Genomic DNA, 26,653 nt, shown 5'->3' with positions numbered 1-26,653 from the left:
ATTCCAGTCTTATTTGCTCAATCTCCACTGCTAGTCTTGGAAAACTACTTACTAGAGAGAGCAATCTATGTCAATAAAGTAAGAACTCATTCTTTGAGTTTTGCATACCAAATCTGGTCAAAACTTTATCAATGAAGAATTGTTAAGATATGCCTATTTTTCTTTTAACTTGATTTTGCAAAAGTTTGATCCTAGGAATATAGCTTACATCTTAAAGATCCTCCATTTCAAAGTAATTAAACAACTACCTCTTTACTGATGACGAAACTTCCACGTCATTCTAAATGAGTAGGATGTCATCAATATATAGAATTAGAAAAACAATGACATTACTATATACACACATGGTTCATTCACTAAGAAATCTTCTGGTATCCTCTTGTAGATTAACTTTCCTTCCATAGGTATCACCCTACTAGAAAGTTCTACAAGATCCCAGATTTTATTAGAATACATAGATTCTAACTTTGATTTCATAGCAACTTGCCAAAACGATCTGTATCCATATCGGTTCACACTTCCATGTAGCTTACTAGGTCTGACTCATGTTTAACAAGGATGTCCATAGAGGTCTCACCTAAAATCATGATTCTGTCGGATTGGATGATAATCCTCCCACTACATCAATGTACCGATGCAGGAATCTGTGTACTAGATGATGTTTATACATCAATAGGGAATTCATATATAATTCTTAATCTCTATAATAAGTGTGTTCATATGTGGTACAACTGGTACTCTGACCATCTTCTCTAACATTATTGTGCTACTAGGTATGTGATTCATAATATGATCCTCCTATAGATAAACAGTAGTGTATACAATCAACTTTTATCATTTAGATTGTAAAATAATCCATCATAGTGCCTTTAGAGTAGCTATCAAATCAAACATGCCTACGATTTGCTTCCAACTTACTTGTCCATATCAAGCGCACATGCGCAAGACTACCCCATAGGTGCATGTGATTCAAACTAAGATTTAGTTAAAAGCACAGCTCAAAAGGTATCCTTGAGACAGACTAAGATGGAATGCAGTTCATAATGTGCATTGATATAGTCAAGGCTAAATTCTAAAATGAAAGAGATAATGAAGCATAACTGATCATAGATCTAACCATGTTAAGCAGAATCCTGTTATTCCTATTTGACACCTCAATTCATTGAGCATCAATTGAGGAAAACTGGTACACAACACCCTTATTGACCATATAGTCTTTACACTATCCCAAGAAATACTCATATCCACGATCAGATCGAAGTGTTTTAATAAGTTTACCTAATTTGTGCTCCGCCTCAATCTTGACACTCTCGGAATATACCAAAAGTTTAAGACTTGTGTCACATCAAGTAAATGTATTAAAAATGTTAGTAGTCTTGCTTAGATTTTCATAAAATCACACATGTTAGCGTGTATTGACTCCAATTGTTCTTTATGTCTATTTTATTTGGTTGATTAAAGCCCTTAGGGTTATCAATCCTTCAATACATGATTCATAAGTTGGTTTAGGCTCATCTGCCTTACTAGGTAATAAACCTTCTTTAACCAATCTTTGAATCTCATTTTGACTGATTACAACCCAATAATAGACACTAAAAATACAATGAGTCAGGAGTAACAAATATTCTCTTAACATTTAGTATAGAAGATGTAACATTAATTTCTACATCATGCAAATATTAAGAGCTGGTGGTTATAGTATATTAACCATCTTTCAATACACCAGAAACAATCGCACATCTATTTAATTTTATAAAAGCAGTTTTACCAAAAGTAACAGCACAGTTTTTATAAACAAAAAGTGAAACAAGAATAAAATTGCGTCTAACATCTGTGCACAAAGATAGTTATCTAATACTAATATCCTCATACTCTCTAATTTCAGATGTAATACTCCCACTGACTTAGCTACAACCTTGGCATCAAGTCAAAAGACAAATATATATCCATATCATCGAGGTTTCTGGATTTCTAAAATCCTTGCAACGAATTGCAAATATGTTTAGTGGCTCCAGAATCTATCCATCAGGAATTAATAGATATAACCATATAACATGGCTCAATGATTAAATATACATTTTCCTTTGCCACGTCATTGCTTAGACAGCTAGTTCCTTGAGTGTCTTAGTTAGCCGCAAAAGAAACAATTTTCTTCGCCCTCAACATACACTACCTTATATCCTTTGATCTTTTGGATCCCCATATTTTGTGCTAGCCTAGTCCTATTATCATCCTTCTTCTTTTCATTTGCCCCTTCCACTTAGGCCTAAAAGATTTGGGACGTAAGATTTGGGACAGATGTTTTTCTGTCCCGATTAAGTATTTGGGACGGTAATTTTTCAGTCCCAATTTTTGTCCCAATTAACTATTAAGTATTTGAGACAGAATTCTTTGTGTCCCTAATTCCATTTTTTTATTATTTTAATGGTGGTATGCCCGACTAGTATTTCAGTAGTCCAAATTTCTTTTTGCTTGCTTGTTATATCTTATATATCCATTGTTCATTCATTAAAACTATAAAGAAGGTAAATGTAAAGTAAAAATTAATACAAAAAAGTTAAATTTAATAACCATTAATTTAAAAACAAAATGATATCAATTATGGTCATATCAGTACCTAATAGCATAATATGTAAATATTAATAACATAGTTAGAATCATTCATCATTTGTTGGTGATGTGTACGGACCAAACTGGCCAAACATCGGTGGCTGTGGATTATTTAATAGGCTGCCAAAAGGTCCATAAGGAGGCTGCCTGTAACAACCTGAACCCGTAGGTTCGAACCGTTAACCGGGTCCTTACCCGAACCCGAGGTCAACTAAGGGTAATACCAACCTTTCATAAGCTCACAGGTAGAACGCGGATCATCCTAAGGTCCAAGATACTTCATAATATAGTTTGGAAGGAGAAATCCAAGGTGCTGGTCAAAGGGACAAGATCAACCGGCTGATGGCCCTTCGTCGGCTGGCTGATAGAGCATGTTCGGTCGGCTGATGGAGATAATCAGCTGGCCGAAACGATTCCCATAATTGCATGCTCTCAGGACTTTGCCAAATTGAACTGTCAGCTGACTGATGATGAATTTCGGTCACCTGAAGATGGAGGTTCAGTCAGTCTGACAGGCATAATCGTTTGGCTGACCTACCTGGTCTGTCGGTTTGACCTACATGGTCATTTGTTCTGAAGGAAAGGTTCGGTCAGCCGAAGGAAAGGTTTGGCCCTCCTGAAAGAAAAGTTCGGTCGGCAGAAGGAAAGGTTTGGTCGTTCTGAAGGAAAGGTTCGAGCATTCTGAAGGAAAGGTTCGGCCCTTCTGAACCTCGGGTTTCGGTCAGCTGATAGTGAGGCTCAGCCGGCCGAAACAAGGCCTCTCACCATGGAACTCTCTAGAATGACCTCGGATGGTTCTGTCGGTCGGCTAGTTCTCCTTGTCAGCCGGCCGACAGGCCCTGGATAGCTGTTATATGCAGCCTAATAGTCCAGAACCCTGGACTCGTAGTGAGCTGAGCCTGACAAACAACTTGATATGCAGCCATACCCAAGTTCACATCAATAAAACATGACATGTATAATTGAAAGACATCTACAATTGATCAAAACATAACTCCATTACCCATTCCTCATGAAAAAATTTTACATAGTCTCATTTTACTTCAAAAGTATGGGCTTAAGGCCTTACATGAATCCAAATACTTGAGAAGTTTCACTAAATACATATTCCTTTACATTATAAACGTTTACATCGAAATATCAATTTCTAAAGAATTAAATACAAGAATAAGGCCTCCATGGCAGATTTACATAGCTTTAATTTAAATAAAATGAAATGAATTCCTAACTACATCAATGTCCATGGATGTACATCATTTACCGACTTGTCTCCGAATTCCTGAAAAATGTTAATGATAATAGGGTGAGCTCAACAGCTCAGTAGAAAAAGCCTAAAGTACATTTCTAAAAATCCTGTGAGCCACATCCAAAGAAGACGAGATCATGAAAAGGGATCATGGGAATACAAGCCATAACATCATACATGAATTTCACAAATTCACAAACCATTTCATCACCAATCAGGTAGATCAAGAATATATCATGCTTCACAACTCAATACTTGACAAAACTAAACATGCTCACAACAATAAGATTTACATGTAAATAACACATATGAAACTCACTAAAACTATAGGAATTTGTAGTTTAGACTTCCCCTACCTCAAGATAGCAAGCTAAATCTCTAAGCTCCAAACTCAAATCCTACCAAAAGCTTGCAATACCAGTACTAAAATGTAGCCCTTGCAATGATCTACAATTAGCTAACTCCGGCTTAAACCAATTCTTCTTCCAGCACGAAGAAATTATAGAGAGAAGGAAGAGAGTAATATAGAGAGAGAGAAAAAATGGAGAAAGAAAGAGCATGTCTGCCGAAAATGAAGGAAAAAGAAGAATGGGCTAAAATGAAGCCATCCTTTTTGGTCTCTAGAATTTTCTAGGTTGGTCCATAAAGCCAAAATGACAAAAATGCCCCTTAAACTTCTTTATAACCTCAACAATACCATAAAATAACACCCTCCATATAATACGACTAATACAACATACAGACATGAATGTAAACACACACACACACACACGTGAAATGCCGATGATGCCCCACCCTTAAGATAAGAAAACCGGGAGAAGTTCCTGAGTCTAGAAATCGTCCCGACTTCTAAAAAATTCTAAAAATGAAACCGTCATTTCTAGTTGACTTAAAATGATTAAATATATATATATATATATATATATATATACACACACACAGAGACACACACACTTCTAAAACCCTCGATTCAAAAATGACCGAAACGCCCCTCGGGGCTCACGTGGCACGCAAAATGAGGCAAGGATTAAAATAATCCAAAAAAATCAAATAAATTCCTGAAATTAGAAAATAGGAAAAATCAGTAACATTACACTACTGCTGTTATGAGCTGCCAAGTGTAGGACAATATCCACCGAATGGTGTGAACATGAATTGAGAAGAAGACACTATTTGATTCTCCAAGATACCTTTCACAGTTGCCTTCAATTCATTTACGGACTCCATCAATTCATTATATTTTTGTTCCGCTCCATTAGACTTCCTCATTTCAGCCTCCAACTCTGCCTTCCACTCAACATTTATCTTCCTCTTACGACTTAAGGATGCTGGAGTCTTCTTTCCATAACCGAAGCCACAAAAATATGTACCATTTCCTGGTCCAAGACAATTCTCCAAAATCTGCTCATCCACTAGGACTGAACTACTAGCATCCACATAAATAGATGGATCTAATGATTGGGCCACCATTTTGTCCTGCGTTTTGCAAAATAAATTTAGTAAATTAAATAAACAATTATCAGCCATCTCCAAAAACATCATACTACAATTATTAACAAAGCACTCTACTTTAAATTTTCACCACTCATCCACCAACACATCATACTAATAATGTTTCATCAATTTCCATTTCTATGACCTCAACACAGATAGAAAACCAAGCCATACGGTGAAATGAAACATAAAACCAAACATAGATAGATAAATTACAGAGAGAGAAGAATGGTTTTAGTATGAATATTAAAAGAGAAAGCTAGGAATAGAACTGGGGCTTTTTAACTTTCTAAAACAGTCATTAATTGTCTTCAATTATTTGTGTGAAGCAACTTAAAAATATTATCTCCTCCAGTTCTCCATTCTCTTCACCAACATTTGGAGATCAAAATAGATAAAATGAAAAGAGGGATTTGCTTAGCCTTAATTTAAAGTTGTTGTTAACTAATTCCTCAACAAAGTTCCATAATTAGCATTCAATCTAAGAGGATTTTATTGCGTCTGGTCCCCTCTGGGGTACCAAAACTCCACCTAACATCACGGCTAACTTTTTCACCATGACTACTGGAAGAAACGTCACTACCAGAACCACGTTCTCTGACACATGACATTCTTCAATTTTGCTAATAAAAAATAAAATGTTTGTTTGCTTCTATTGTTGCATGAAAACATCTTCTTAATTAGCAAATTTCTATTAATTAAGTATCATGGAGTACTTATGAAGTATATATATATATAACCAAAAGCTAGGGAATTTTCTCTTATCCCTAAAAATATCTTCGGTAAAGAAATGATATCGCAAGTCACAAATTTCATTATAACACAAAGCATAACTATATTGCATATTTTAATTCTTTTTCTAAAGAATAAGGAAAAAAAAAAATGAAAGAAAAAGTCCCATGGACTGACTGACTTTACTATAAAATTTAACCACCATATTAACAATTCCACACTAGTTACTTCTATCAAAACCCAAGACAAGTAAAACAAAAAAAAACTAATCATCTGAAACCCAAAAATGTATAGATCAAGTGGAAGTACTTCTCAATTCTTCAGCCACTTATTGACCGTAACATTGCAATTTCTGAGTCTGCCTGGTAGTGTCCCATTTAATTTTATGGGACATACTGTAAACTCAATCTTCACATCCTTGCAAGTCACTGTCATCCAATACCGATCGGACCACACTTTTATAGGGTCAAATAATTTGATCAATATAATAAGTTACTAACTCTATAAAATATAGCACTCAATATGGCTCACTAGTAGCCAGCTATAATAAAATTTTCATTAACCAAAATCATTTTGACAAAGACATAATGGACACAATATCACACATTCATATATTACTTCACAAACTTAGTTTTAACTTCCACCGACATAGTTTAAATCATGTACCTCCATTGAATTTTAGCTTCAAATTTTTAATTTTTGTACCAGTCTACCAGCTTTCATTAAAGTTGTCTTCTTTGCTTTTGAAAAATGTACATTAAAGTCTTCTTAAAACCCGATAATTTTTTCTATGGGGTAAAAAAACTCGTAACGTACATATGTTTTGCGAGCATCATCATGAATCCATCCACCATCTTCTTTGTAATGTGTTTTCTTGTACATTTTGATGGCAGGTCCTTCAAGATGATGTTCATCGCCTTCATCACTATGTTCATCCTCATTAACTTCTTTCTGTAATTTTTTTATTTTTTTTAATACATTACAATGTCTGGTTGTAGAATGAGAACAAAATACCCAAGCAAAAATAAAGTATTGTTTTATATATTACCAACTCATAGTGAATTTTGGCAAAAGACTTTGACCCAGCAGAAAGTAACATCTCTACCTTTCTCCTGTTTTCTTTGTTTCTAGCACTAATTTCCTATAATGTAATTTAAAAAATAAACAAATGAGGAAAAGAAAGAAACAGTAATAAAAAAAACATATAACTAGATAGTTTATATTAACCTGAAATTTGTCTGTCATCCACCTATCGCATTTGATTTTCCAGTCCTTGTAGAGTACACGAGGGTCTGGGTTACGGCGTGCACTTTCTTCTGTCTCATACCTGTTAAAATGATCTTTCAAATGGTTCCTGAACTTTCTATGAGCAGTGGCCAATGAAAGATCTGCACCCTCCTTTGCTTTTTCATCAACATTGCAGTCAATTTCGAATTCCCCCTTTATTTTTCACATGAATAAGCAAAAAACAAATGTCATTTAGAAGAAGTATAATTAGTAACAAAATTCATGAAAATATGGTCAGCTACGCATCTTTGTAAGCAAATTATCTCCCAATTAAAAACAAAATAAATAGAACTTTCATCCTATTACATCAGTAAATAAACTAAAAATTTACAACAAAATTATACGTTATAATAGCAAAAAGGAATTAAGATATGGGTTAAGCAAGGTAGACCATTATTTTAGTGTAACAGAACTTTTTATGATAGTCTAGGACATCTGGCCAAGTCTCATAGCATAGTGATATATGTTCAAGAGCAATCATCCCAAGCTCTCTCTCCCAAACATCTGAATTTTCCTCCACTGGTTTCAAATAACCATCTATAAACTTAATGTTGGAAACAGGGGCATTAAAAACATAAACTTTTGAAATGATTTTGAATAGATTTAGCTAAGAATTTTTTGCGGATCTATAGACGAGCGCGTTCCTCTCTACAAGGAGATGAACGTGGTATATTTACTTTCTCAAATCCGTTTCCGGGTGAATGAGAAATTAGCTCCAAAGTAAGGTGTTTGATAAAGCCTAAATGGGTTTGCAAAATGTGGGAAATGTTTGTTCCACATCAAAAAATTATTAAAACCAAATTGAGTTTAAATAAGCCTAGTATGGGATTTGGGTTTGGGCCAAGGGCACCCAAGTTTTTAAGAGGGGGAGGACCTAGGCAAGCTTGGGTCCGAACCAACTACCACACACGCGTGCGCCGCCCGACCCGACCTGGTCCGATCCAAGCTTGGGCTAGGGCGGGTCTTGATTGTGAAATATGTTTAATTTTTTATTAAACGAAATAGGGCTTGTGTGATTGGATTTTAATTTTAATTTTGCTAGGCTTATTAAGATGGCCGAATTGGGCTTGCATGCTGGGCTTCATAATGAATTAAAATAGTTCTGGTATTTAATTTAAATTAAAACCATAAAATAGTTTTTTATGAACCATTATGAACCAATGGTTGCACCCTTTTGCAAAATAAACGCCTGCAGTTTTTCCTTAACCATTGTGAACCAATGGTTGCACCCATTCAAAAAAGGCACCATTTAGCCTATAAATACCCCTCATTGGGTTCATTCCAAATCATACCAAAATTCAGAGAATTTTTCTCTTCTTCTAAATTTTATTCTTCCTCCTTCTCTCTTTAGTCTGTGGGTTCGAGCCTTAGAATTTGGGTTCGAGCCTTAGTCAGTCACTCTGAGTCCGAGTTTGAGTCAGAGAGTACTACACCGAGCCGGTTCGCCTATTCCTTTAGTTTGTAGTGCTACTACCGAAGGAAGACAAGTCATTGTATCATGGGAGATAGACGCCACTGAGCCTGTTAGCACCATAGCGGGCCGAATCTGTCTTAAGGGCATAGAATCAAATTCTACCCTCGACTTTTAATCAGGTTCATTTATAGTTTTATTTTATTATATTAAACTATATTATAAGAAATTATATATTTATAGATTATTATTTTATATTTACAGATAATATTTAAATAAATAATACTATAGTATATAGTATACTTAGACTATGTTTTGGATAACAATCTTAAGACAGATTCGGATTATATTATAGTTTAATTATTTAAATATTGTTGTTATTTTATTTCTGTAAATTTGACTGTGGTCTGTATATTTAATATATATCAGACAAATGGCAAGTACGAGTACTACTATGCCTAATGTTCCCGTCAGTCATGGGGAGAAGCCCGAAAAATTCGATGGGGCGGAGTTTAAAAGGTGGCAACAGAAAATGATGTTCTACCTTACAACTCTGAATCTAAGCAAGTATCTAACTAAGACTACCCCAGTGCTAGATGAGGGTAAGACTGACATTACCAAGCTAGGAGCTATTGATACATGGAAGCATGGAGACTTCCTATGCAAGAACTACATCCTTAATGGATTGGACAACACTTTATATAATGTGTACAATCCAATGAATACTGCTAAAGAGCTTTGGGAGTCATTAGACAAGAAGTATAAAACAGAGGATGCTAGCTTGAAGAAGTTTGTGGTTGAACGATTTCTGGACTTCAAAATGATAGACTCCAAGACAGTCATGAGCCAAGTGCAGGAGCTCCAACTGATCCTATATAAGATACATGCTGAGAAGATGACATTGAATGAATCCTTTGAAGTAGCTTCAATCATTGAAAAGTTGCCACCTACTAGGAAAGATTTCAAAAATTACTTGAAGCATAAGCGCAAGGAAATGGGGCTCGAAGACCTGATTGTCAGGCTAAGAATTAAAGAAGATAAGCGTACATCTGAAAAGAAAGTTGAGAATTCTTTAATGGTGTTAAAGGCAAATGTAGTGGAAGCTGGACAGAAGAACAAGAAGAGGAAGTACTCTGGTGAAGGTCCCAACCACGGAAACTACAAGAAGTTCACTGGAAGTGCTTTATATGTGGCAAGCTAGGACATCGAGCTAAAGACTGTCGTAGCCGCAAAGCACAACACAACCCAAAGACAAAGACCACTGAGGTGTATATTGCTGAGGAAGATAAGTTGATAAATAATGTGTCAGAGCTAAATCTTTCAGCTGTGGTTTCTAAAATCAACCTGGTGAGCAACAATAGAGAATAGTGGGTGGACATAGGAGCTATTCGTCATGTTTGCTTTGAAAAGAGGATATTCACTACATATGAAGCTATAGATAATGAAGAACAACTCTACGTGGGGAACTCTTCTACTGCAAAGGTTGAAGGACAAGGAAAGATCAAGCTACCAATGACCTCAGGGAAAGAGCTCACTCTTAATAATGTGTTGCATATACCAGACATCAGGAAGAACTTGGTCTCTGGGTCACTTCTAAGCAAGAATGGGTTCAAGCTGGTATTTGTATCGACAAGTTTGTGCTGACTAAGAATAGGGTGTATGTGGACAATGGGTATCTAAGTAATGGACTATTTAAGTTCAATGTAATGACTGTTTTACCCAAAGCTATTAATAATAATAATAAAGCTAATGCTTCTTCTGCTTATATGATTGAATCATCTGATGTGTGGCATGGTAGGTTAGGACATGTTAATTATGATACAATTCGTAAATTAATTAACATAGGGTCTCTACCTAAATTTAATATTGACAATAAAAAATGTCAAACATGTGTAGAAGCAAAATTGACTAGAACCTCATTTCACTCTATAGAGCGAAGTACTGAACCTTTAGCATTAATTCATAATGATATCAGTGACTTTAAATCTGTGCTAACTAGAGGTGGGAAAAAGTATTTCATTACTTTTATTAATGATTGCACAAGATATTGTTATGTATACTTGTTAAGAAGTAAAGGTGAAGCCTTGGAAATGTTTAAACATTACAAGAATGAGGTTGAGAATTAACTTGGCAAAAGATAAAGGTGTTTAGAAGTGACAGAGGTGGTGAATACGAAGCACCATTCGCTGACATTTGCTCAGAACATAGTATTATTCACCAAACTACCCCTCCTTATTCACCTTAGCGGAACGGTGTTGCTGAATGCAAAAACCGTACCTTAAAAGAAATGATGAATGCTATGTTGATAAGTTATGGTTTAACCCCAGAATTTGTGGGGAGAAGCTTTGCTCTCTGCTAATTATGTTCTCAACAAAATACCTCAAAAGAAAACAAATGTGACTCATTTTGAATTATGGAAAGGTAAAAAATCTTCCTATAAATTCTTAAAAGTGTGGGGGTGTTTAGCTAACGTTGCAGTTCCTACTCCTAAGAAAGTTAAGATAGGACCAAAAACCTTTGATGGTATTTTCATAGGCTATGCACAGAATAGTAGTGCATATCGTTTCCTTGTGTATAAATCAGACATTCTTGAATCCATGTCAATATAATTATTGAGTGAAGGAATACTTATTTCTTTGAGGATATATTTCCTTGTAAAAATTCTCTTAAAAGAAATTATGATATTGCTAATAGCAATATACAAGAGAATATAGACCAAGAGTCTATAGATGATGAAAATAAGGAAGAACCTAAATGTAGCAAAAGAGATAGAACGTCTAAGTCATTTGGTCCTAATTTTCTATCATATATATTAGAGAATGAGCCACAAAGCTATAAGGAAGCTATGTCTTCTCCTGAAGCTCCTTTATGGAAAGAAGCCATAAATAGTGAAATTGAATCCATCATGCAAAATCACACTTGGGAATTGGTGGATCTTCCTCCTGGTACTAAACCTTTAGGGTATAAGTGGATTTTCAAAAGGAAGATGAAGCCTGATGGTTCAATAGATAAATATAAAGCTAGGCTTGTTGCTAAGGGATACAGGCAAAAAGAAGGCTTGGATTATTTTGATACATATTCACCAGTCACAGGAATAACATCCATTAGATTGTTACTAGCTATTGCGGCATTGTAAAATTTAGAAATACATCAAATGGACGTTAAGACTACATTCTTAAATGCTGAATTAAAAGAGGAAATCTATATAGAACAACCTGAAGGTTTTATTGTTCCAGGAAAAGAAAAGAAGGTGTGCAAACTTGTAAAATCCTTATATGGATCAAAACAAACACCTAAACAATTGCATGAAAAATTTGACAAAGTGATGTTGTCAAATGGTTTTAAAATTAATGAGTGTGATAAATGTGTTTATGTGAAAAACATTCAAAATGGATATGTCATTGTGTGCCTATATGTGGATGATATGCTAATAATGGGTAGTAATGATGTTATATCAAAACTATTAAAAAGATGTTGACCAAAAATTTCGATATGAAAGATTTAGGCATAGCTGATGTCATACTAGGAATCAAGATTTCTAGAACATCAGATGGTCTAGTATTATTTCAATCTCACTATATTGAGAAAATATTAGAAAAGTTTAATAAGGAAGATAGTAGTCTTATAAAGACTACTGTTGATGTAAATCTTCATTTATCGAAAAATACTGATCCTAGCATATCACAACTTGAGTATTCTCACATTATAGGAAGCTTAATGTATTTGATGAAGTGCATACGACTAGACATAGCATACTCAGTTAATAAATTGAGTAGATATACAAGTAATCCAGGAAAGAACCATTGGACTGCAATAATCAGGGTTCGAAGGTATTTAAGATATACCATATGTTATGGATTACATTATTCTAGATATCCAGCAGTACTTGAAGGATACAGTGATGCTAATTAGATATCAGATACGAAAGATTTTAAATCCACAAGTGGCTATGTCTTTACTATTGGAGGAGGTGCCATATCTTGGAAATCTTCAAAATAAACTTGTATTTCCAGATCCACTATGGAATCTGAATTTATTTATTTAGATAAAGCTGGTGAAAAAGCTGAGTGGCTTTGTAATTTCTTAGAATATATTCCAAATTGGCCTAAACTTGTGCCCACTATATGTATACATTGCGATAGTCAAACAACAATTGGAAGGGCACAAAGTAATATGTATAACGGGAAGTCTTGACATATACGTTGACGACATAATACCGTTAGACAATTGCTCTCAAGTGGGAAAATCTCAATAGATTATATCAGATCAAAAGATAATTTAGCGGATCTATTTACAAAAGGTTTGACAAGAGAGCAAGTGTATAGTTCATCGAGGGGAATTAGATTAAAGCCGAAAGCTAACGAGTCATCTTAATGGAAACCCAACCTAGTTGACTGGAGATCCCAAGATCTAGGTTCAAAGGGACAACAAAAATTCTAAATGGCTCACCAAAAACACTGGGAAGATTTAATCTTCTACCCATTACTAAGATGAGACAGTGTTACCTACAACGATGAGTAGGATAAGCTATGCTTTTAATGACTCTTATAACCTTGAAAATTCAAATGGGGTATAGTAGGATACTCTTAATAAGAAGTCACCTATATGAGTGTGAAGTGGGGCCGCTTCTATGAGAACTTCTAAGGCTAAGTTTTCTAGAGCACTCATGAAATAACAGGAATTGTTCAGGGCCATATGAACATAACCGTGAGAACCGAATTTGTGTGGGAAGGAACTGTGTGTTTGCTATTGTCTTGGTTTACATCAACGGCTGAACAGTTCAAGACATCATGTTCACTAGTGAGCTAGTAAATCCAATAGTAATACACTACGGAAGGATCAAGGCCAAAAACTATTTATCTTGATGCAGTTAGTTTCCAATAGTACTCTCTCTAGTGTCTATATCTTCTTCATTTGCAATTTACACAAATTTCCATTCATGTGGAGGATTGTTGGAAATAGAGGCATTAAAAACATAAACTTTGGAAGAGATTTTGAATAGATTCTGCTAAGAATATTTTACGGATCTATAGACGAGTGCGTTCCTCTCTGTAAGGAGATGAATGTGGTATATTTACTTTCTGAAATCCATTTCCGGGTGAATGAGAAATTAGCTCCAAAGTAAGGTGTTTGATAAAGCTTAAATGGGTTTGCAAAATGTTTGTCCCATATCAAAAAATTATTAAAACCAAATTGAGTTTAAATAAGCCTAGTATGTGATTTGGGTTTGGCCCAAAGGCACCCAAGTTTTTAAGAGGGGGAGGACCTAGGCAAGCTTGGGTCCGAACCAACTACCACACACGCGTGCGTCGCCTGCCCGACCCGGTCCGGTCCGGGCTTAGGCTGGGGCGGGGTGGGGCTCGATTGTGAAATATGTTTAATTTTTTATTAAATGAAATAGGGCTTGTGTGATTGGATTTTAATTTTAATTTTGCTGGGCTTATTAAGATGGCCAAATTAGGCCTGTTTGCTAGGCTTTATAATGGATTAAAATAGTTTTGGTATTTAATTTAAATTAAAACCATAAAACAGTTTTTTAAGAACCATTATGAACCAATGGTTGCACCCTTTTGCAAAATAAACCACTTGTAGTTTTTGCTGAACCATTGTGAACCAATGGTTGCACCCATTCAAAAAAGGCACCAGCTAGCCTACAAATACCCCTCCTTGGGTTCATTTCAAATCACACCAAAATTCAAAGAATTCTTCTCTTCTTTTGAATTTTCTTCTTCCTCTTTCTCTCTTTAGTCTGTGGGTTCGAGCCTTCGTATTTGGGTTTAAGCCTTAGTCAGTCACTCCAAGTCTGAGTTCGAGTCAGAGAGTACTACACCGAGCCGGTTCGCCTATTCCTTTGGTTTGCAGTGCTACTACTGAAAGAAGATAAGTCGTTGTATCTTGGGAGATAGACGTCACTGAGTTCGTTAGCACCATAGCGGGGCGAATCTGTCTTAAGGACATAGAATCAAATTCTAGCCTCGACTTTTGATCAGGTTCATTTATAGTTTTATTTTATTATATTAAACTATATATTATAAGAAATTATATATTTATAAATTATTATTTTATATTTACAAATAATATTTAAATAAATAATACTATAGTCTATAGTATAATTAGACCATATTTTGGATAATACTTAATTGGAACAATCCCCCATTGCGCTTTTTTATTTCAATTTTTTTTTTTTTGTTTACAGATTTGCCACACCTCTTGACATTTATTGAAGGACCTGAAAAATGAAATTCATGAGAGTAACACGTAGGAGTATTTTGGAACCAAGTTCAAATGTAAGGACAAGTTTAGCAAATGTAAAGATCATAAATAATCACCTTCCACTGCTAGTTGTGGCTGGGAAGATGTATGAATATTTTGGGTAAGGTCATTGTTGGATCTTAAGGACCGACGATTGGAAGCCATAGTAGATTATAACAATAAGAGAATCAAATCTTTTATAACATGTTATGAGACAAATAGATTAGAAAATAAAAATGAAGTAGCAAAGGAAATTAATGAAGCGATGACACAGACATTTGATCCTACCTAGCCAATCTGTATGTCTTTTAGTGAACTTAATGAAGTCTCTTATGCCTTTATGATACTCTTTACTACCCCTGGTGTGATGATGAATCCAAGCCTTATCCATGTAACTGGTAAAAAAATAAATTCAATTATGGATATAATATAATTGATGCAAGTTGAATATAAACAAAAATTAAATATATAAATAAAATAAGAGAGAGAGAGACCTTATTGAGAACACTGAGACAATAACTATGGAACCAGATGAGTTTGGTTTACAAGAAAGAGAGTAAAACAAGGCTCTGAGAATATACATGCATATACTGCATAATTATGAATGTCAAAGGGAATTTGGGGGGAAAACAATAATCCTTACAGAAGCTTTGTCAAACGTGCTGAATCCTACACCAATAGCAATGACTGGAAGGTCCCGTCAGAAAAGATAGTCACTACATGTTACTAAGAATACATGAGAGAACAACACAGTTCCATCGGTTGCATTTTTATAAACAAATTTAACTACATTAGACGTACTAAGATATACAGACAAAATACATAAATGCTGGAAATGAGATTAATCTGGATCAAGAATAAGCACCTCTCTTGTGTAATCTGATAGTCCTACAAGTTGTGAATCTCGCACTGCTCTGTACAAATCAGTAGGAGCAATGGGCTTCTATGCATAGAGAAGCAACCAAATCAAAACATAACGACTAATTGATTTATGGTGCGCATCATTACTTGGACAAGATATCACCAATATACATACAAAATATACATCCAAAACAATCATTTTGCACATAGCCATCTAACGGTGGAGATACAATGGTTGTGTTTACTATGTTGAAAAAGTGCGGGAGAGAATGTTGGGGAGGTTTTTTCTTTTTCTTTTTTTACCATAAATTTAGTGAACTTAAAACTTCCATGCCATCTCCTTCAAAAGTTCATTTAAGAATCTGTTTACACAAATACATGAAAAAAATTACACTAATGCTTTTCAAGGGATTGAATACCTCCGAATCAAAAGACAATCATAAAATCAACTTGATACCCACTGAACAATTCAATGTAAATCAGTTTTTCAATTTCTTAACATGGATTCCAATTTTTTGTCTTTTCTTCATTTGAGGTCATTAATATTTCAACATGTTGATTTCAAATTTCAGTTTCGGGATGTTAAACATAGCCCACCTACGTATATGGATTCAATTGCTATTGTTTGCATAAAAATTGAAAAAGAAAAAAAAAATAAAAATAAACAAGGTACTAAAACACATACCTAATATATATATATATATATATATACATATATACATGCCTCTGAAAATTAGGGGAAATTTATCAAAAGTGTGGAGGCCATTGAAGAAATTACGCACACAATAACCGTAAGATTGATTACGAAAACTCACGGATAGTTGTCGATTTCAATCATCGATCGAGAGAGAGAGAGAGAGCTCTGATTAATACGAGAGATATTAGAATCAGCAAAAAAGCAGACCTTCCAAATTCAATCGATCCTCCTCACTATGCTTCTACAAATGAATTCCTTCTTAGCCATGGTTTTTGGTATGTGTATCGCTTCACACCGAGAAGAGTGTGGTAAGCCAAACCGGCATAAAGTAGCTACAACTAGTGTTGCGCCGTCGACTGTACAGAGAGAGTATATGAGTGAGAGAGATGAGGATGAGAAGCCGAACTAGCTGGCGTGAGATGGTTGCAACTGGTGCGGCGTCGGCTGTACAGAGAATAGATAGATGATATATGTGTGGGTTTACAACTTTACAATATCCAAAACGGTGTAGTATGGAAATTTTTTAATATTTTACACGTGGAAATTTGGAATTAGTGAGGGAGGAAAATCAAGCGTCAAATTTTCCTAGCCAAATTTCCCACTAAATTATTTTTTAGCTCATTTGGGACAGTAAATATGTTGTCGTCCCAAAAATCAGGATCATTTGAGACAATTTTTAAGCCGTCCCAAATAAAATGTCCCAAGAGCCTCATTTTCCCACCAAAAATATTCCTGGTCCTTTTTTTTTTTTTTTTTTTTTTTTTTTTTGGGACGGTGATATGTAATGGTCCCAAAAACCAGGCTCATTTGAGACAATTTTTAAACTGTCCCAAATAATCCGTCCCAAAAGCCTCCTTTTCTTGTAGTGTTCAAGTCTGACATAGTACTCAGGCATACGCTCTATCTAATCTCACCAAAACATCTCATTGAGATTTATCATGATGATTAAAGTAAATAAAATAATACAAATGTTAGCTTTGGAGCGTATTCGAGATAAACTCTAGAATGTTGCACCGAGCCATATTATTTGTCTTATTTCACTGATTAAAAGAATTAATGTTCTCTTGGGTACTTAAAATAAAAGGATTAGGTATAGGAGTAGTAAATACATTTTGGACCCTTACGTTGTGAGTAAAATATCTAAGTTCTTAATTCCTTTTTTCAATCCGTATAAATGAGGTCCAGTTACATTGAATATGTTAGCAAGCGAATTAAATGAATTAGATATAATTAATCTGAATATAAATGCATTCATACAATAAGTAAGGTGAATTATTACTACTATCATGCATATTTAAAATTAAAATGAGTTTGTCAACCACATAGTATAATAAATCTCAATAGAATAAGAGTTCATTATCACTATTGTTGAATAATCCCTTTTAATTAATGCGGGTCCCTCAACTTCATAGCATAATAAATCACACAATCAATGCGTCAATAATTTATCATGTTAGAGGAGTTCATTATTATTATTCCTGAGCTTTATTTGCTATTAGGTGAACGCTTCAATTAAAATAATATGTGGGTCTATTAACCACTGGTCATGAAAAATCGAATGACCAATACGCCAATAACTTATTCGGTTGGCAAAATTCATTATTGCTATTAGCGGGCAAATCCTATCATTTCCATATTTCTTAATACAATGCCTTGTCTATATATGAAATGATTCCTAATTATGTTTATCCTTTCTAAAATCACCTAGTTTAAATTATTCCGTTGAGGAGCTAACACTATTGATTTTAAATTGAGTGTATAACATTATTAATGCTCCAACAAAAAATAAAACATTAAATATTTTGTCATTATAATCTTAGACTCTTTAAATCATGCATAGGGCCTTATTTTTAAAGATCTAATTACAATGAACATTTAATATTTTCATTTTCATGAGACAACCATTCTTGTAATTTTTAGACTCTTCAAATCATGTGTGGGGCCTTATTTTTTAAGATCTAATTACAATGAACATTTAATATTTTTATTTTCATGAGACAACCATTCTTGTAATTTTTAGACTCTTCAAATCACGCGTGGGAATAACAAAGACCATGGGATAATGTATAAAAATTCCCGCTCCCACTCAATTTTTAATTATTCATAGTTAGGGTTTTTCATTTATTCACATACATGATATGATGCATGCAAAACGCCTTGATTTTAATCCAATTAAATTTTAAAAATATTTGGATTTTAAATGATTCACTAATATTTAATTTGAGGCACACCTTTTAATAAAAATAAAATAATTTTTCAAAAATAATTTTCCATTTCCCTGGCCTTAAGTAGCCTATAATTAATTAGTAATCAAATTCAATTAATTTTCATAATTTAATTAATATAAATCAAGTTATTTAAATAAATATCATGGATCCAATGCATGAATAATAATTAATTAATGATTATATATTCTATGCATTTCATATATCACATAAATAAATAAATGACCGATAAAGCAAATAAAATGGAATGGCCAATGGACTTAGCTTTTAACATTTAAATGCTATAATTACTAAGTGCTATAATTATTACACCCCATTAAACTCCAACTATCTTTAAGTAGTGGAGAATAACTTTAAAATCTACTTTGGGGTAATAATTCACTCTTTAATGAGTAAAAACAGTACAAAATAATCATAAAAACAAGTTTAGAGGTCCATCGTAAAGTCCTGTGTGTCTGTAGAAGCCTAGAAATTAGTCCCAGCAGCCCCCAGGCTCGCCCCACAAACCCCAACGCTCCACACACGCCTACCATGTGTCCCCACGCACTGCCACGCGCCTGTGCAAGGTGGCAATGCGTGGCATGCATTGCTACACGCCATGTGTAGTCGCTATCCTTACCTGGCGCGTGGTTCTTACGCACCAGATGGTTGGTGCGCATGGAGTGCACCATGAAGCCTGCCATACTAGATCCTTCTTTAGTCGTATCAATTGATCCAACAGTCGTTGATCTGGGCGTGTTGATGTGGTTTGCTCTTTGAATGACAAATATTTAGTCTGAAGGCTATCTTGAGGATTGTCCTTGATTACAAAGTTCTAAAGGATTTGAAGCATGATAATTTGTATATAAGGGTATATTAGTGTTTCTATGTATGAAGTAATCTTGTTACAATTATCTTGGACACTACATTGCATTACAAAGTTTATACAAGGGTTGATTTGCATTTACAAGAGGCTGCTGCAAAACAGTTTTGGTTTAAGTAATATATGGTCTCGGCAAGGGCATTTCAGTAATCTTACCTACATCCTCATTGGTATCTCAGTCAATTCAGTTGGTAGAGACAATTTAAATCCCTTGTATGAAGGTACATTGTATCAACTAGGCTAAGAATTACTAAGTCTCTTGTATGCAGAACAAGTGTCAAGTTGAAGGGCAATTCTGGAAGTCCATATACAATTATGGTCACAAAGCTGTACGATGAATATTCCAATAACACATACATAGTGGTCCTTTAGAGAGAGTGTGATATCAACCTTGCTTTGTCTCTAAGGAAAAGAATTTCAAAAACAAGTCTGCTATGTGTATTTGTGAACTGTGAATGAAGAGGTGATACAAGGAAATTGGTGAGCTGTCCAAAAGGGGTATTACAGTCCAATCCACTAAAATATCTTAATATTTACTGTCAAATGATTGGTGGATGGTTACTGAATCCTATCCACACTAGGGCAACAAATGTTAGTATAAATATACTATTATATTGGCTGCATCAGGTGTGCACAGACTTTAGGCCTTATGAGCTTTATTTGAGCTGCTGTGAATGAGAGACTCAAGAGCTAAAATGTTGAGTGTATTTTAGAGAGTTTAAGTGAGGTTCTAAGCTGAATTCAATCATTGAAATCATCATGGAGTGTGGACTAATTCATTGAAGAAAAGAAGGGTCTGTGATGCTGAGTTTCTGGTGCAAGGAAGAGGTTCTGAAGGTGAAAATTAGCTGTGGGCATTTATGAGGCTAAGACAAGGTTCAAGCAAGCTTGGTCGGGGGTTTTTACATCTGCTGGAGGTGCTCACTTGTACAAAGTTGAGCTAAAGTAAGATTTCATATCTCAAACCCTCATTAAAGCTATTTTATTGGTTTAGCCTTTTAATTTGAGTTCACACTGGTTGTATCTTGCTATAAACCATCTGTCGATCATTTTAGCAAGTTTCTATAATTGATTAAAGGCTATTAAAGTTCAAGGTTTATCCGAAATATGACTTGTTTGATGTTCAGCCTAGTAAACCTAAGTTATTAGTGTATTTGGCCTGAAAACTGATATTTGAATTGTGAAGATGTTATACCATGCTAGTCTTGATGTGATTTTTATCTGAGCATGTGTATTAACCTAAAATATGACTGAGAATCTCAAGTACATGACAGTGCAGCTGTGAAATTACATTTCAGTCCCTAAGTGCAAGGTTCAGCAGAAACTAATCGATAACAGTTTTTGATACTGAATTTGATATACTTATTGATGTGCTCAGCCTCTGAGATTTTGTGTGAAGATAAACTGAACATGTGTCAGTATTTTCCATGCCTGAGACATAGCAGAGTACCACTTATACCCTTAGAGTAAAGGCATAACAATTCACTAAAACTGAGTCTGCAATGAACTATTTTGTTGCTGATTTGATACTATATTGTCCTAATCTTGCTTTGTTAATTGAGAACACTTCCTGAGAAAGTGTATAATGATCTCATAAGAGTTTGAGAAGCTGAACAAACCCTGTGAAAAGTTAAATTTCCAAAATTGCCCTTGAAATCAGGTTGCTGCTATCTTCAGTTTAATATAGCCTGTTGTGTGCTGTGAACTACTGAAATTTGTATTGAACATTTATAACTTGCTTGGTTTTTGAATCTAATATGTTGAGCAAGTGTAAAGTGAAGCTTGGGAGTAGAGATTGCTGAGGTTTGAACTGAGCGAAAGGGCTACATTGTTGAGTATCTGTGTTGCTGCCAATTGAAGCTTGTTTACTGAACACAAACTGTTTTGGGGCTGACATTATTTTATCTTACTGTGATTAATGTATCTTTCATTTGTGCAAGTGTGTTTTAAGATTATAAAGCCGTGAAGACAGAAAAAGGGGACCTTGAAGAAGATATTATGTGAGTTGACTGATTTACCTATTGAAGAGGGTTTGAAATCTAATTGAGCTGAATTGTTGAAGGAACTTGCTAATCATTGTCCAATACTTAATTGAGTAAGTTTACTAAGCTGAATCAAGACTGTGGGATCCTAGTATGAGTATTAGTTGAAGCTGCATTGTGTCATTGAAGAAGTATAGATTGTAGAAGAAAGTTAGCTAGGGTTTCACATTGTTCCACTTAAGGCTGTGTATTGCATTCTTACATTGTGTTGCAGCTTAAATGTATTGAATTTTATGTATTGACACTTCATTGTAAATGGTAGTGGGGCTTTGATACATCACCCCATTGTTGATTAAGCTATTGAGAGCTTGTAAGTCCAAGCAGGGTTGTTTAGGACAGGGGGAGTGCATATGTGCTTATTGTTGAAGCATGTGTGTGTAGAGGGAGTGAAAGTTAGTGTCCTAGTGAGTACAAGGTGGTTGGAAAGTGGGGCAGCTAAGTGAGTAACTACTTGCATACAATAAGTGTTGTTGATTAGCTAGTGTGTGTATTGGTTGTGAAAGTTAGTGTCTATTCTGGTGTAAGGGTGTGTGTAGAGAGTGAGACAGTTGAGTGTACGTGTAACAAGATACTTACAACTAGTGGAGGCTTTTATTGACTGAGACCAAGAACCAAGGTTTTTCACTATTCAGAGGGTTTCCTTGTATATCTTGTGTCATATGCATCATTTGTGTTTGATTTGTTTGAATTGATTTGTTTAAAGAAGTTGAATCAGACCAATTCACCCCCCTCTTGGTCTAACAGGGCGCACTACATGCTGATACACTGTGCCACACCAGATATGCTAGCCTCACTCCAGTGCTGCCCTTGTTGGCAGCGGCGCTTCGGCTACCGGAAAACGCCAGAAATTCTAGAAAAAATTTAAAAAATTTCCAGAAATCATTATTTAGCCCAAAAAATTCCGGAAAAATTTTAGAAAAATTCAAAAAAATTCCAGAAAATTTCTAAAGCCAAATTAAACCCTCTTGAACCTTCTTGAAGTTTCATAGCATCCTTTTATGAAGATTAAATGGCTTTAAATAAATTTTACAATTTGAAATATAATGGGAAAAAATAAAATTTCAACATTTAATTTTCAAATAGCTAAATCAAAGCCTTAATTACATTCATTCAAAGATAAAATTAAATTTAATTAACCTATAAACTTCATCCATCGCCCAAGCATACATCATCATTATTCAATCACAAATATACATACATTATCATCATATATTAATATATACATATGCCTATATAAATTTGGATCCATGAATGATGATTTTCTTCAATAAAAAAAATATGAACTCTATACATGAATCAAATCTAGCTTTGATACCACTGTTGGGGAAACTAAACTTTTTAAAACTTTATAAGTGAATTTCAAATAAAGATCTTGATTCATGTGTAAAGACAAGTTTTATGCATGAAGAACATGATGATTCATTCAATTAGAGATAGAAAACTTACATCAAAGTTTGAGTAAACCTTAGATCTCTCATCTAAAGTGAATGTTCTCACTTATTGTAGATCCCTTTGCTAGATGCCTCTTCCTTGGATCTCCATCTTATTGATAATGATCTTGCCTTTAAGAATTACCCATAAACCTCCATGAATGACCTTGTAAAGCTAAGCTTATGGGAGCCTCCATCAAATGAGAACACTAACACTAAAATTCTAGAGAGAGAAAATTTTTTATTGTCTTCCAAAAATATTGCATAAAGACGTAACCTAAAATATACATAGACTCCATATATATATAGGCAAAATAAAAATAATAATTGAAGACAATATATTTTTCTCAATCTCTAAAATTAACGTGATATTTCAAATCTAATGGGCCTCCAATATCAAGTTGGGCTATGAGTGAGAATCCTTTAGGCTTATTATTTTGTTGGCTACAATGAATTAATAATTGGCCCTATCCATTATACCATGGACCCAATTCAATTAATTCATAAATTAATTTTTACTCCACTAAAAGAAATTAGGGTAAAGTACACTAACACCCCTTGAGGTTTGATAAAATGACACACAAATGAAACTTAGTCTATTTTGGGACAATGACACCCCCTTAAAAAAATTCCATCGAAACAAGGCCTTAAATCATATGAAAAGACAAATTACCCCTTGATATTAAATTTAGAATTATGGTAAAAAAACAGACTTGTTAAAAGGACAAAATTGCCCCTGAATGGGAAAATGAGAGAGAGGGATTGTAGACAGAGCGATGTAGAGAGAAAAATAATAGTTTTAGAGAAAGAAAGTGAGGGTTGCTAAAGAAAATAGAAGAGTTCATTCAAGAAAATAGAATTGAGTTAGGGAATTTTGTGGCACGTGAGACTCTAATCGATCAAAAATTTTGGGTGAGTTATATATATATATATATATATATATATATTCTTATGAGATATATTCTAAGCCATGAAATTTCTCAGTATTTCTTATTTTCACAAATGACTCTAGCATTAGATGGAGGCTTTACTGTTATAAATCCAACTTTTGGCTTGTTTTCAAGACCTGTTTAATACATTTTTAATCTAGTTTATGAGTTGGATCTACATGTTCTAATTTTAGGTTCTGTTAATTGGATTTGGGGAGTCTGATGTTTACGATTTTAGTAAAATTTTATGTTTCTTATTTTCTTAATTTGTCCATTCGATCATTTCAGTAACAAGTTTTTTCCCCATTTGTTTTATTATGCGGCTCTTCTGCTTGATGAACTGTAACCTAGTGATGGAAATCATGGAATGAATCATTGACACAGTTTTGATATATATATATATATATATATATATATATATATATATATATATATATATATATACACACACACGCGCGCGCGCGTGTTTGTATTATATATAAAAAAAATGGAAGGATGAAGGAAGAGAGAAGGGAGAGAGGAGAGAAGGAAAGAAATGGGTTACTAAGGTTAGAAATGTAATTTCAACATTTAAATGGGATAATATAAAAGTCAAAGGGCAAAAATGTCAATTCATTACCATTTGGGTGTCTTTGGTAACTGTATGAAACTTAAGGGGGTGTCATTGTCCCAAAATAGACTAAATTTCATTTGTATCCTTTCGTCAAACCTCAGGGGGTGTTAGCGTACTTTACTCAAGAAATTAATTGAATTCCAATTAAATAAAAAATAACCTCTAAGTCAATATTGCATTTTGACCCCTCTATACATAATTAGTTATCGGATAAATAAAGTTATCAATCCGACTACTAAATTAATATATTTATTTTGGTACCTTTGATTATTTTTGGCTTGATCACAATAAAACATTTGTTTGACAAAAATAATAATTTAAATAAATAAACATATATAAAATTATTTTGTCTAAAAACACACGAAGGCCTTCGAATTTACTTTCTGATCAAGTATAATCAATACAAAATAAATACAAGCAACAATGATACAAATATTAAAAATATAACCCTCTAATTATTAATTACATACATAATTACCCAAAGTGCCGATTTATGGATTCTGAAGATTCCGCCGAACAAATCAAAGTAACTACTAATTAATAAAAGAGTCTATACTTCTATCATGCTTAAGAGTCAAATGTCATGACAGTGATAGGGAGCAATTACATACGACGACTCTCGCAATATATATATATATATATATATATATATATATATATATATATATATATATATGCCGATTTATGGATTCTGAAGATTCCGCCGAACAAATCAAAGTAACTACTAATTAATAAAAGAGTCTATACTTCTATCATGCTTAAGAGTCAAATGTCATGACAGTGATAGGGAGCAATTACATACGACGACTCTCGCAATATATATATATATATATATATATATATATATATATATATATATCTCAACGTAACGCGGATCCAGTTTAAGTCTTAGTAAATAATTCCATCCATAATTATCGACTACGAACTATTTATGATTACAATTTATATTCATGTATGAAAACCATCACATACATATATAAATATCTCTTGTAATCAAGTGGACACTATTAATTCCATAATGAATCAAAATATAATCCTTTGAATTCACCAATTGTATAAAGTATAAATATTTTAGATATGTTAGGGACATATGTTACTTTAATCCAAATAGAAATTTGCTAGTTATGCCAGGGCATACAAATCTCAACAATTGGGCTAGGTTTAACCATTCCTCCAATAGAGGGCAGCTGAGGAATTTGAGTCACATAATTGACATTTGTGAGTGTGTCTGAATATTTATTTAATAATAATAATTAAATAAATAAACAAAAATAATTAAAAACAAGAAAACAAGCAAAACCTTGATTACAATTCACTTCTTTTTATTCGAATGCTTCTATCACCGAATATACACAAATACACACCAACAGCATCCTCTTTTTTATACACTAGAAATAAAAAAATAAAATAAAAAACTCCAACTACATAAATAAAGAACAAAAAGAATACAATATGGGGATTGTTCCTGTCTTATTTAGACAGTACAGTTATATATTGTGTTTATGAGAGGTTCTGTGAGATTGTTATCAATGGCAGTTTGCAAGATTAGTCTATTTATTTACCACTCGTAGCCACCCCAAATGGAACCAAGAGGTGTGGATATGGAGGAGGAGGATGAAATATTGCATGACCCGCAAATCCTTTCTGGCTGATGGTGGTGCTGCTAGAGCTGGGGATCTTGTTGGTGCCCGGGTTCGGTGACGGAAGTTGGGGCGGACCTTTTGGCAGGGATTGCAATAAAAGTTTTTCATTCAGGAGTCTACTAGCTTCATATGGTTTTGTGTTTAGAAGGAAAAGTAGTGCCATTATGAATAGAACAATAGTTGGAAGCTTCATCTTGTTGATAAGCATGCAAAGAAAGAGTAGTTGTTAAAACACAGTTGACCAGCTGGGATATACTAAAAGATTTGAATTTGACTGGGTACGTATTGGGAAGTCTTACAGGAACAAACTGCGTTTCAA

This window comes from Cornus florida, unplaced genomic scaffold (assembly GCF_030987335.1).
Source record: "Cornus florida cultivar Cherokee Brave unplaced genomic scaffold, ASM3098733v1 CherokeeBrave_3.0.0_Hap2_Chr05, whole genome shotgun sequence".
NCBI lineage: Eukaryota > Viridiplantae > Streptophyta > Magnoliopsida > Cornales > Cornaceae > Cornus > Cornus florida.
This window is presented reverse-complemented; position numbering follows the sequence as displayed.